Source organism: Pinus tabuliformis, chromosome 4_2 (assembly GCF_031772625.1).
Source record: "Pinus tabuliformis cultivar Carrire ecotype Pingquan chromosome 4_2, CPIR1, whole genome shotgun sequence".
Lineage (NCBI taxonomy): Eukaryota > Viridiplantae > Streptophyta > Pinopsida > Pinales > Pinaceae > Pinus > Pinus tabuliformis.
Genome location: NC_142304.1, coordinates 39,353,026 through 39,364,400, shown reverse-complemented (window position 1 = coordinate 39,364,400; position 11,375 = coordinate 39,353,026). Strand labels below are relative to the sequence as shown.

The window sequence follows — 11,375 nt, the reverse complement described above, 5'->3', positions numbered from 1 at the left end:
AGAATCTTCCCTAATGACACTTGCCTCACTGAGTTCGACCATGGATGAGTAAGAGGCTCTCAGTCTCCAAGTGGAAGCAAGAACTGACAGAGAGAAGCCACTAGTCAAATCATAAGCTGACTCATCCTCTTTGCATACATCTATATATGGATCCCTCATCCCAGAGATCCGGAGGCTGGAATTTTGTACATTGCAGAGAATTGTTGTTGGTTTTGAGATAGAGATCAGTGTATTGGGTGATTTATGCTTTGTTGGAGGTGAAGAGGGGATTCCTTTGCTGGGGGGTTGATGCTGGATCAGGAATTATCAGTTGTAACTCCTCCTGGACCTTCTTATTATATCAATAAAACTATTTGAGTTTCTCCTACATGCTTGTGTATCAATGATGTTTTGTTATATTTGCATGTTTAACTTAAATCTGATCCTAAGCTATTTATGAATATAAATCCATGTCTTTGTGTAGTTTTCTTCTTCTGTGATCTTGCAGGAACTTGGTGAAGCTGGGCAAGTAAGGGAGCAGGTAGCTAAAAGCTGTCAAAGAGGAGAGAGATTGGATAAAAGGACTAGCACAAGACACAGGTTGGTCAATCCTATGCCTCTTCGTTTATAGTTCATAAAGAAGAATATGAAAGTAGTTTTCTGTGTTTGTTTCTTAGGTACTGTCACACCTTAGTGGGATAGGGGCATTCTGAGTAGACACTTTTCCCGTTAACACCTGGACACGGCCACGTCATGCTGGAGCCATGCCCTGCTGACCTATAACCTATATACAGTTCCACAACGTTAGATTCACTACCACCTTCATCACAACGTAGTGAAAATGTGATATCCAGACTTCACTACCGTGTTTGTCCTGCATGGAGCAGAGGCACCCCTATGCCCACAGGTGGCTAGTGGTTATGGAAATCAGGTAGGAGTCCCCCGACTTATCTCCCTACCTTGCGCCCTTACCCTGGTTCTGGTATTCGTCACCCTCTTGCGGCCATATCCCGGCTCGCAGACCCATATGTAGCCACATGCTGCTAGTGCTCCCATACCCACAAACCCTTCCCTCTGCCTGCCATTTTGCGTCCATTTTTAGCTCACCTCTCTGCCTCTCATGCCCACTGGGATCCATGGCAATTCCCCTATGGTCCTGCCTTGCAATTTGCTCGGAATAGATTAGCCCATTGCTTACCCTACTAGCATCTCAACCCGAACGTTGGTCACTACAAATCGGCCTTGTATCGAGGCTCTTCACGGTGCCCACCATGCCATGGCCCCAACTTCTACTCAAGAGCAGAGTCAAAACAGTGCAGAGCGAAGAGAAATTCCCCCCTTGTCTACCCTGGTTTCTCCCTGGCTGAGCTAAGCCTCTCTAGGTGGCCTCGAGCCTCTCTCTCCTTCCCAACAACTGTCCCTCTGACTCATGGGATTTCCCTTCGAACCTAACTAGAGAATACAAATTAAACAGTTCCAGGGCTAGACTACATACCACATGGTTGACGCTTGCCCTCGGCTTTCGCTGCTTCTCCTCCCTTCCGCTTCGCTACTCCTTCCTTCCCCGCTATACCTTCTGCCTTCACTCCACATCCAAGACACCTTCCCCCTTTGCCACCTTCCCCTATGTCACCCTTTCCCACCTTGCTAGCCCCCCTTCCATGCAATCAAGGCAAAGGACACCGCACTCCCTCCCTTGAGCATGTGGGGTGCGGGTGCAATGAATTTCACTATCTAGCCCTTGTCCACTCAGGCCTGGCACTTGTGACATTGCACTCATCCCAATCCAAGATGTATTATATATTTTTAAAATTAAATATTAATTTTATATTAATATCTAGTACAATTTTTAAAAATAATAAAATTAAATAAAATTATCATTTTTTTTAAATATTATTATTACAAATTATAAAAAAATAATATTTAAATTGAAAATATATATTTAAAATAAAAACAACAAAACTCTTTATTTTTAAGATTCATTCTCACTTAACCCTATACTTTTTTAACATGTAAATAACTTTTTTTATTATTATTAATATTCATTTTCACTTAACCATGAAATTTTTTAACATATAAATAACGAATAAACTATGTTATGATATTATAATATAAACTATGTTATGATATTAATATTATAGAATCAAATATTCGAATTTAAAATAACTATTTAAACTTACAAAAATTTCCATAACTAATTTAGGTCTTTCAGTCTCGTTTTCTTTTAGGAAACGGAATTTAATAACAATTGAACAAATGAAAATTAAAGAGAGTAACATAGTGACATTATCATTTTCAAACCTTGCATACTAAAGGTAACAGTCATATCTTATAAATTTTAAGAAATAAATATAATACATATAAAAAAATAAAAATGGTTTAACATGAAACCATTCTCGATCTTGGATATTGATCTCTCTTTCAAATTGTGGAAATCAATAAAATTGATTAATTATTGTCTTAGCACTCGACAACACGCATTCATAATTCGTATGTGATTTAACATTTACACAGCCCACAAGGTTTATATGGTGGTCAACGTTGAATTCCCACATGGCCTCCAGTGGTTTAGCCATTACCGTCCAACCTTGTGTTAGCTGGTCCTCACACACTGGGACACGTGGCCTGATCTCGACCGAGGATGTTGAATGCATCTGCCATCTCGTTCTAATCTCCTGTGACATTTGTCTTGCTTCATCTCTGTGGATTTCCACCCGATGATCCAATGGTTGTGAGGGTTTATGGTTTTACCCCCTAACCACTTTATCGTGCCGAGCACTCGGTGGATTCATTGTTACTGTATACCAAAGGTTTCTTGTTGTTCTGCAACGGTTTGGTGCGTTGAAGGTTTTAGATCGACAACTAGTCCTCCTATTGCTTTCCTTGGTTACGATGTTCAGTCTCGAGAAGGTAAGTAACCTTGGCCATGTGGTTTCAAGCAATGTCGATAATTTTCCTTTCCTATGTGTGTTTGGAAATTCATCAAGTAACACGACTGAAATGATGCCACCTCTGTCCAGGGTATTTCGAGGGTTTGTCAAAGCTATGGGAGAGATTCTTCTCCAAGATTTGGAAGGTAAGCTCTTATACCCCGAAATTTTCCTGAGTAATTGATAGTCTTTTGAATTTAAAACTGCTCATTAAGGAGGATTGGTGTATTTGCAGGTGGTCCCTTGATGAGGAAACCCTCCAGTTTTAGGTATGACCTATTCCTCTTTCTGGTATTACACATTTTGTAATTTTCACTCTCACATAACCTTACATTAACTTCATGCTTGTTTGTAGCTATTTATAGGTAACTTGCCCTATATACTAAGTTCATGCAAGCTTGGAACATGATCCTAAGAAGTCTAAGGGCTTACGATTTTATTGGTCATTTCTAGGGTGGAACGACTTGTCTCTTGTTCATAACTATTTATCTCATGAAAGGATTATTTTCTCAATAAGCTAGGATGTGAGCATCAAGCCGAGCTCTAAAAATTGCTTAGATCTCCTCTGGTTGTTAGTTAGTTAACTGTTTAAAAGAACATGAAGACTCTATGCACGGCTCAAGCAATTTTAGTGGAATTATCAGTCCTTGATCGCCCATGAGATTTTATGGACATTTCTCTTTTGCGTCTTATTCTTTTTGTGTTAAGATATATGCTTAAGGCAACTCAGAGGGTTTGGTCATATCGACCCAGATAGTAACTGCAATATGGTGCATTATTTAGTATATGTTTTATTTTAAAGCAGAATACGCAAATGAATTTTGGTAGAATCCTATAGGGTTTTACACAGATTGCTCCGATGTCTATTGAATGAGAAGTACGCTAAATATTTAAAAACATGGGATTTTTTATTTAGTGTGTAAGGTCATTCTTCATACTGTGATAAAATTACTTGTTGTATCTTTTACTTATTGACATCATAAACTGTCTATTGTCTTATATACTATCTATTGTTTTATATACTAAGAAAATGGATAATTCCTATCTGATGTTTTTAATGCACTTTCAAAGAGTTTTTTTGTTCAATCATTCTGCATATAGGAAATTCTTCTAGCATTAATTTCGAAATGAGAATTCCTATTTTGCCATTTAAATCATTGTTCCATAGTCAAGCACTAATTCTTAATACAACATTTTATGATATTTATCTATTCAATAATAGAAACCTTTAATAATCAATCCTTTCTGGAAAGCCTCTCCTCCCCGCCATGAGTCTGGAAATTACATTCGGAGCCTCCCCCAAGCACTTTCTTTAGTTCACAGTTAAATATCTCCAGCTAAAGTCAAGTACCTTGGGCCTCTAGACTCCTGTCCCACCTCAAGTCCTGTAGTCTTTTCTGACTGTTTGTGAGAATTGTCCCAGTAGTTTATTTCACCCAGCTCTAGGATATCTTCTAGCTACTTTTTCCCTCATCTAAATCTCCCTTCGGGCAGATGGGTAATTGTCTTCTGTAACTGTTTCTTTTAATTAATGTAAACAATTTCTATTTTTGTTAAAGTATCATTACCAATAATTTAGGTAACCACAATAAATGTTTCTTGGCCTTTCAACCTCTATCACTTATTATTTAACATCATAATGTAATAAAACTTAAAGTAACAAATAGTAAAGATCAACTTAGTAACCTCAATAATTTTATGCATTTTGGGGTGTTACATCTCCCCCTCGATATGAGGAACACCGTCCCTAGTGTTCTCTCTACTTTCAGAAAACAACACCGAATAAGCTTTCAACATAAATTCCTCTTCCTCCTAGGTGGCGTCAGGCCAAAGTGCTTCCACTGCACTTTATCATAGGTGATGACTTGCTTCGGCAAGATGGTTTCTCTCTGATTGAGAATACGAAGAGGTTCTGCCAGAAACTCTCCTTCTGGTTCAACCTGCACAAAAACAATTCATAGTCACAACCCTTTTTTTGTTTTTCTAACAATATATCAGAAATTCATATATCCCACTTAAACGTTTACCTAAATATTTAACCCGTTAATGATGTGCTAAGGGTTATATACATATTGTTTTACTAAAGACACTTGGAGCACATTATGGACCCGAATGTGGCTTGGTAGCACAAGCTTATAGGCCACCGGCCCAATTCGTTATAAGACTTTAAAACATCCACAGTATCGGGGTGCTAACTTAGCACAACCCTACCACTGTAAGGAAATTTTCTAGGGCTTTAATCTTAAATATACGTGATCCCCAAGTTGAAATTCTCTGTATGTCCCCTTTTTTTCAAAATATACTTTCTGTCTATCTTGGGCCACCCTTAGATTTTGTCGAACCTTCTTGACAGTCTCCTCCATTTCTGCTAGCATGTTAGGACCCAACGCTAGCTTATTAACAAGATTATTCCAATCTATGGGTACCCTACACTTTCTTCCATACAACACATCGAATGGGCTCATGTCCAGTGATTCATGATGTCCATTATTAATCACAAATTCCATTATATGGAGATAATCCTCTGAGTTATGTGGGTGCTGCATCACAAACATGCATAGCATGTCCTCCAACACTTGATTGACCCATTCGGTCTGTCGGTCCATTTGGGGGTGGTAGGTAGTACTAAATTGGATCTGAGTACCCAATCCTGAAAAGAGAGTTTTCCAGAAGGTGGATGTAAATTTTACATCCCTATCAGAAATCGCCAGTTTGGGTTTTCTGTGTAAGGGAAATTTTTCCTTCATAAATATGTCTGCGATCTCCATAGTTTTGTAAGTGGATTTCACAGGTATGAAGTGAGCAGTTTTACTCAATTTTTCTACTACCACCATAATTGAGTCATGTTGCTTCCTGGTGCGAGGTAAGTCAATGATGAAGTCTAGAGATATGGTCTCCCATTTCCATTCCGGAATGGGCAATGGTTGCAACAAACCTACAAGATGTTGATGTTCTGCCTTCACCAGATGACACTCCAAACATTTGGACAAGTACTCTGTAACATCCTTCCTTAACCCGAGCCAAAAGTACCTTTCTTGATGGTTGAAAACAGTTTCTGGTAACTTGGGTGGCCAGCACATGGTTTCCTATGAAACTCATCCAATATCAATTGTTTAACCGAATTTTGGTTAGGAACATAAATTATGTTCTTAAAAGTAAGAAGGTTGCCTGAATTTATTTCGAACTCTAATTTTTCCTTTTTTTAGCAGGAATTACTTTATCTCTTGCCAAAGTAAAGCATACTCTGGATCTTTGATAGATGCTTCTTTTATGATTTCAGGAATATTTGAGCTTACTTGGCTCATTTGGACCTCATAAATACTATGTACTTTTCTGCTCAATGCGTCGACCACACGGTTTTCCTTCCTTTAAGTTGTTTGATTCCAAAACCGAATTCACTTAAGAATGTTGTCCATCTGGCATGTCAAGCATTTAATCTAGACAGGTTGAAGAAATTTGTAAGGCTGCTATGATCTATTAACGACAAAATTTCTTCCCCAACACGTAGTGTCGCCACATTTTAAATGCATGCACTACTGCTATCAATTCAAGATCATAAGCAGAATATCGTTGTTCATACTCCTTCAACTTCCATGATTCATAAGCAATAACATTTCCTTCTTGTGTCAGCTCTCCGCCAACATCCTCTTCACTTGCATCTATTCAAATGATGAAAGACTTTTCCGAATCTGCTACCTTTAACATCGGTGTGGTGGTAAGCACGTGTTTTAGTTTTTTAAAAATTTGCTGACATTCCACTGTCCATTGGAAAGTGTGCTCCTTTTTCTGTAAGGAGGTCATTGGTAAGGCGAATTTTGAAAATCTCTCAATGAATCGATGGTAGTACCCGACCAGACCCAAGAATGATCTGATATCAGCGACATTCTTTGGAGTTGTCCATTCCATGATTGTTTTGATCTTCTCCGGTCCACTGTTATTCCATTCGCTCACATATCGTGTCCCAAGTACTCAATATAATATTTGAAAAAGTCACACTTCCTAAATTTAACATATAAATAATTTTCCCGTAGTATTTTCAAGACTATTCTCAGATGTTCTTTATGCTCCTCCTGATTCTTAGAGTATATTAAAATGTCATCAATGAAAATCAGTAGAAATCTATCAAGGTAGGGCTAGAAAATACCATGCATCATACTCATAAATGTGGTTGGGGCATTTGCGAGGCTAAATGGAAACCCACGAACTCATAATGACCATAACGAGTACAGAATGTTGTCTTGTAAATGCCCTCCTCTTCTTTCCTGATTTTATGGTAGCTGGATCTTAAGTCGTTTTTTGAGAATACTTTAGCTCCTTGCACCTGATCAGACAGATCATCGATACGTGGTAAAGGATATTTATTCTTAATGGTTAGTTAGTTTAATTGATGATAATCGATGCATAATCTCACAGTCCCGTCGTTTTTCCGTACAAATAATATGGGAGCTCCCCAAGGGGACACACTCGGGTGATATACTTTTTGTCGAGAAGCTCCTGAAGTTGCGTTTTGAGCTTTGTTAACTAATGTATGCTCATGCAATAAGGGGCCCTCGATATAGCGGTTGCACCCAGAATTAGCTCGATGGTGAAATCAATATCACACTTTGGTGCTAAACCTGGAATGGATTCCGGGAATACATCACAAAATCCTGAATGAGAGGAATGTTTTCAAAGGAGGTCATTTTAATTTTGGTGTTTGTAAACCCCACCTGAACAACATATATTTGACATCCCTTTTTGACACATTTTCCTAACTCATTAGCAGTAATAGGACGTAACTTATTATTGGTTTTAATTCCTTGGAGTTCCTTCCTTTGGCCTATTTCAGCAATAAAATTCACAGTTTTTTGTTTGCAATCCACTAGGAACCAACATTTTTCTAGCCAGTCCATCCCGATTAATATGTCATAAGAACCAAAAGGAATTATATTAAGGTCAACATAAATAGGTTGCCCTGAAATTGTTATGGGACAAGGTTCTATTTTTGCGATTACCCTTCTTTTTGTCCTAGTGGCTAATTGAGCTAGCAATGGTTTTGAAAACTTATTGTTATAGAGTTGACACTTCTTTACCACCTTCGGACTAACATAACTTAAGCTAGCACCTGGATCGAGTAAAACAAGGACAGGTTGCTTAGCAATCATACCTTCACATTCGATCATGGTGGGCTGAAATTCTGCCTCATGATCATTGAGAGTAGCATTAATTCTGGGCATGCTCCTTGCCACTTCCCCAATCGTGGATGCTTCTTGCATATTTGATAGTTGTTCTGTCCTTGCCTTATGCAGACAATTTTTTTAACGGCGGGGTTCTCCGCATTTCCAACATTGCAACAAAAATGTTGACTGCTATTAATTAATATATCTAGTGACTCCTCCTCATTGTCTATTTTCAGAATATGCAGCTTTGGGATGATTCCTCATTGGAAATTTGCTGACATGTTTTTTTGTACATTTGTGCCACTAGAAAATTTTGGGTTTCTATTTGGAGTCAAGCTTCTACCTTTCCTATTCAACACCCCTTTAGGTCCTTCATTTTTTTGTTTCATTTGCTGGGAGCAAATGCGGGCTTTCTGCATCATCCATTGCCTTGGGGTAGTTAAATTCTAGTTTTTCCTTCATAAAGTTGGGTAGGCTGTTGATGAAGCACTGAATTTTGACATTTTCCTCTTGCATGTAAGGCACATAGCACAGCAAGGAAGTGAATCGTGTCATATATTCATCCATGGTTAAGGCTCCCAATCTTAACTCGTGAAATTCCTTTGCTTTTTTGTCATAATATAGTTTTGTTCGATACTTGTCTTTGAAATGTTTTTGAAACTCATTCCATGTAACTTGCTCTTCGTCAATTTTTCTTACTGTTTTGATTTCTTCCCACCAAAGGGTAGTCATACCTCTTAGCTCATAAACTGTGAAGCGTGCCTTCAATTTATCAATCTATTCTAAATTTGAAAATACTTGACCATGTTGATTAACTAGGCCTCTGTTGCCTCTTCAAATTCTCCTTCAAAGAGTGAGAGTTTAATTTTTTGAATTCTCCTTGTAATTCGGATTTCTGTCTTTTTGTTTTACAGTGGTTGCAGACATTGTGCGAACATCCTTCTTCGTCTTCATCATTTTTTTCAGCTCACTTACCATTTTCTTCTCCATGTTTAGCCATTGGGGTCTTCTCCTGGTTTTGAGCATTGGGGTCTCGATGTCATTGATTATGTCGATTGGACAGACTTTTTAGAATTTTGTCTTGTTCTAAATGTAGTCGTTCATTATCCATTCTTAAATTTGTCATTCTAAATGTAGTCGTTCATTATCCATTCTTAAATTTGTCATTTCAGCACGCACCTGCTTTCCAGTAACACCGCATTAGCTTGATGGCATACCTCGCTATCCAAATATCGAGATTGAGATTCACATGTGTTGTTTTAGGTAGTTCAGGTGGTCCTAGGCTCCTCTCCATTCTGACCTTTCTTTTATTGTTATGGTCTCTGTATTCACACATTTCTTTTATTGTTATAGTCTTTGTGTTCACACATACATTTACTTAGTTAAATATTTTTTTCTCTTATACAAAAAAACACATTTTCTTCAACTATACTTATATATATATCCTAGAGAATCTTAGTGTACAAACCTGAGCTATGATGCCATTTGTAACAGTCATATCATATAAATTTTAAGAAATACATATAATACATAAAAAAAAGTTGTTGAACATGAAACCATACTCAACTTAAAATTGATTAATCTGCGGAAATCATTAAAATTGATTAATTACTGTTGCACTACTCGACAACGCTCATTCATAATTCGTATGTGATTTAACATTTACACAGTGCACAAGGTCTATACATGGTGAGGGTTAAACGCTCACATGGCCTTCGCTGGTTTAGCCGTTAGTGCAGACCCTTGGATTAGTGCATCCTGGAACGCTGGGAGACATGGCTTGATCTCGACCGAGGATGTTAAATGCATCTGCCATTTGGTTCTAATCTCGTGTGCCATTTGTCTTGCTTCATCTTCGTCGATTTCCACACGGCGATCCAACAGTGGTGAGGTTTTAGGGTTTTACCTCCTAAGCACTTTCTCGTGCCTAGCGCTAGGTGGATTCATTCTTAGTTTCGGCCCGAGGTTTCTTGCTCTTCTGCAACGATTTGGTGTGTTGAAGGTTTTAGACGGACATCTAATCCTCCTGCGGCTTGCCTTGGTTACATGTTCAATCTAGAGAAGGAAAGTAACCTTGGCCACGTGGTTTCAAGCAATGTTGATAATTTGCATTTTCTGTGTGTGTTTTGAAATTCATCCTGTAATGAGACTGAAAGGTTGCCGCCTCTATGTAGGGTATTTCGAGGGTTTGTGAAAGCTACTGGAGAGGTTGTGCTCTAGGATTTGGAAGGTAATCAAATAAACCCCTAAATTTTCCTCAGCAATTAATAATCTTTTGAATTAGCAATTAATAATCTTTTGAATTTAAAATTGTTCATTAAGGAGGTTTGATGTATTTTCACGTGGCCGCTTGATGAGGAAATCCTCCAGTTTTAGGTCTGACCTATTCCTCTTTCTAGTATTACCCATTTTGCGATTTTCGCTGTAAGATAACCTTACGCTAACTTCATGCTTGTTTGCGGTTATTTGTAGGTAACTTCCACTATCTTCTCAGTTCATGCAAGCTTGGGACATGCTCCTAAGAAGTTTAAGGGCTTACGATTTTTTTAGTCATTTCCAAGTTGGCACGACTTGTCTTTCGTTCATAACTATTTATCTTATGAAAGGATTATTTTCTCAATAACCTAGGACCTCAACATCGAGCTGAGCTCTGAAAATTACTTATATTTCCTTTGGTTCTTAATTAGTTAACTGTTTAAAAGAATCGGCAAAATCTATGCACGACTCAAGCAATTTTGGGGGAATTATCAGTCCTTGATCGAGCATGAGATTTTATGGACATTTCTCTTTTGCATCTTATTCTTTTTGTGTTAAGTTATCTACTTAAAAGAACTTTGAGGGTTTGGTCATATCGAATGAGATTCTTGTTGTATCGTTTCTAGTTTAATAATAATAATGGGCTGAAGTTGCCTCTATTCTAATACTCGGAATGGAGAATTTAGCAACTTGTTATAGTTTGCTCTATCCCTTCGGAATAATAGGATTAGAATTGGTTTATACTAGGAGACACCTGGGTTATTTCTGGATTGACTTGTAGTCTTTTACACTTTCCATCTCTATCGTAGGCCTATAACTTTTCGCATAGATTATTGTTGTGGATACACCTCTACTCATTTGGTATTTCCAAACAGTTCCCTATTATTATTAAATTTTACACAAAGTAACCAGATTATGGTGCATTATTCAATATATGTTTGATTTTAAAGCATAATACACAAATGAATTTTGGTAGAATCCTATAGGGTTTTACACATATTTCTCCTCTGTTTATTGAATGAGAAGTACACTTAATATTTAAGAGCATAAG

At 37.8% G+C, this 11,375-nt stretch overlaps 1 long non-coding RNA gene across 3 annotated transcripts; it reads left to right on the top strand.

The window, feature by feature from the left end:
* The first annotated feature begins 2,700 nt into the window (after window positions 1-2,700).
* LOC149168219 (uncharacterized) lies at window positions 2,701-10,849 on the top strand. 3 transcript variants are annotated; one of them, XR_016259323.1, is made up of 5 exons: window positions 2,701-2,889; window positions 3,000-3,055; window positions 3,145-3,178; window positions 10,243-10,298; window positions 10,541-10,849. It is a non-coding gene; the product is annotated as an uncharacterized LOC149168219 (long non-coding RNA). The 3 variants fall into 3 exon arrangements; XR_016259324.1 differs by lacking the exons at window positions 10,243-10,298; window positions 10,541-10,849 and adding an exon at window positions 3,275-3,760; XR_016259322.1 differs by lacking the exons at window positions 10,243-10,298; window positions 10,541-10,849 and adding an exon at window positions 3,265-3,760.
* Window positions 10,850-11,375: the final 526 nt, after the last annotated feature.